This window comes from Orycteropus afer, unplaced genomic scaffold, assembly GCF_000298275.1.
Source record: "Orycteropus afer afer isolate SDZICR_OR568_19922 unplaced genomic scaffold, OryAfe1.0 scaffold00099, whole genome shotgun sequence".
Lineage (NCBI taxonomy): Eukaryota > Metazoa > Chordata > Mammalia > Tubulidentata > Orycteropodidae > Orycteropus > Orycteropus afer.
Genome location: NW_006921686.1, coordinates 3,361,911 through 3,364,575, shown reverse-complemented (window position 1 = coordinate 3,364,575; position 2,665 = coordinate 3,361,911). Strand labels below are relative to the sequence as shown.

General features: G+C 48.1%; 1 pseudogene; it reads right to left on the bottom strand.

Moving 5' to 3' along the window:
* Nucleotides 1-731: 731 nt before the first annotated feature.
* On the bottom strand, nt 732-840 carry LOC122150171 (annotated as a pseudogene).
* Nucleotides 841-2,665: the final 1,825 nt, after the last annotated feature.

Sequence of the window (2,665 nt, the reverse complement as noted above, 5' to 3'; positions counted from 1 at the left end):
GCTCGGTATTGGCCATGCCCCCTGGATTTTGGATGGAGGCACCTCAGCCCTGGGCTTCCACTCTGCCTTTCAGGCCACTGGGACAGCAACTCTGCTCTTTTAATTTGGACAGCCCCATTCTCCGAGTCCATCTGAGTGGAGACACCTACTACCCCCAACCCAACCCCACTCTTACGCCTTTCAGCTTTAGGCAGCTGACCCATCCTCTTGGACAAACTGAATGGCAGCCCCACAATCCAGAACTGAGTTGGTGAAGAGCTGCCTTTGAAACCTAGGAGGCCGGGATTCTGCCCTTTGAGACCCCAGAAGCCATGACTCACCTCTTGATACTGAGGAAGCGCTGTTCCTTGTGCTCCTTCCAGCAGTTCTCCTGATCTTCCAAGCTGCTCCACGGATGGTTCTTTTCTTTTCTTGGAGGACAAAGATGGGGCCCCTTTGGCCTGTTTCCTGCCTGTAGAATTCCAAGAGGCAGACAGATTTCCTTCCTTGTGTTCTTTCTCTGTCCCCTTCAGTCTAAGCTGATGGGTTTTCTGCTGTGGTTGCGGGTTAGATTCATCAGTCACAGGCTTCATCTTGTGTGTGTGTGTGTGGGTCACTGAGGCATTGCAGTGAGTAGGCAGATTTGCAAACCCTGAATCCCCAATGCAGCAGGGGGCCTCGCTGACTCTCTCTGGTCTTCAATGCATGCAAGACCAATTCAGAGGGACATGCAGCCTTGTGACCATGGTTAAAAAAAAAAAAGGCTAGATGCCACAAAGTAGGTGCCAGTGCCTTAACCGTATGTGTATTGTCTTCCATCCTTCAAGGGGAATGCTAACTTTCTCTCCTTTCATACAACACAGGCTTCATCTTCTTAACAAATGATTGTGTAGCTACATCCTTGGTGAACATTCTAAGGTATGTGTCCTCAGTTTCTACAACAGAATTTTCCAAATTTAAGTTTTGCTTTCATTTTGCGTAGTTCATTTTTAAGTTCTCTCTCTTTCCTCTCACATTTGACTACAAGTAGCAAGGAGAAATCATGCAGCTCTTTTAAGATCTCCTCAGCCAAATTTCCAGGCTCATCACTTACAAGTTCTACCTTCCACCAAACATTTGAGCATAAGTCAGGCAAGTTCTTTGCCACTGCGTTAAAAGGATCACCCTTCCTCCATTGTCAAAATACATGTTCATAATTTTCTCTTAAAGGCTCACCAGAGGCACATTCAACATCCACATTTCTAGCAACATTCTGTTGCTAGCACCCTGTGTATTCTCTAAGATGATACTTTCTCCATAGTTCTCTTCATTTCCTTCTGAACCCTCATTAGAATTGCCTTTGGCATCCATAATTCTACCAACAATCTCTTCAAGGCAATCTAGGCTTTTACTGTTAGGCACCTTAAAATTCTTCCAGCCTTTACTCATTACCCAATTCCAAAACCGTTTCCACATTTTAAAGGTATCTGTTAGAGCAGCATCCCACTCCCAGGACCAAATTCTGTCTTAGTTATCCAGTGTTCCTGTAACACAGATACCACAACTGGATGGCACTGAAAATAGAAACTTAAGTCTGGATTCAGGATGCTGGCAGAGCTCTGGTGGCATAGTGCCTAAGGCATTTGACTGCTAACCAGAAGGTTGGCAGTTCAAACCCGCCAGCCATTCTGCAGAAGGAAGACGGGGCAATCTATTTCCGTAAAGATTTACCACCTCGGAAACCCAATGGGGGTCACTCTGAGTCAGAATCGACTCGATGGCAGTGAGTTTGGTTTGGTTTTTAGTTTGGCTCTCAGTCAGCTCTGGAGGAAGATCGGTGTCTCTTGGAGCTTCTGCTCCTGAGCTATCTCCATATGGCTTGACACCTCTTTTCCCCTATCGCTACTTCCTAGCTTCTTTGTTTAATCTTGTTTATACCCCAAAAGAGTTTGATTCAAGAAGATATACCCTACACTAATCCTGGCTCAATAACATAACAAGGACCCATTCTCAAATGGGATTAGAACCACAGACACAGAGGTTAGGATTTACAACACACATTTTTAAGGGACACAATTCAATCTCTAACACCTTCCCAACTCAACTTTCTCCAATTCCCACCTTCAGTCTTGTGTCTTCCCCTTCCAGATCCTTACCCTTCAGGCCTCTCTGCTCACGGACTGCATGCCTAGGTTGTTCCTTTCTCACTCATATCTCTGCCCTAGATTCCCCCCTCCACTCTCTACCCAGCCCTCCAGACAAGCACTCACCTTTCCTTTGCCCCAAATGTCTGAGGGACCTGGGGCTTCCTTACCCCCCTTTAGGGGTCCACAATTCAGGAAATCTCTGCAGCCGCCACACAGGCACACGCACAGCCCTGTCTGCATGTCGCAGGGTGGGGGGCAGAGGCCAGGACTCCTCAGCTCTCCCCACACCTAGCATCCCCCTTGCCCCCACCCCCCTCTCTATGATGGTGCTTCTTTTAGGCTCCTACAAGAAAAGGCCTCCCTCTCTCAGCCTGATTCACCCCTTTTTTTTTTGGAAGGCACTGCCCACTATGTTTAATCAGGGGGTGACCTGTCCAGATTGGTGCTACAGGGGAAGAAGGGCCTGAACCCCACCCTCCCTCAGGGGTGACCTGGCCTTCAGTGGGCACTGTGCTGGGATGGAGAAGGAGAAGGGACTAGACCAGCCACGGCTGGCTCTG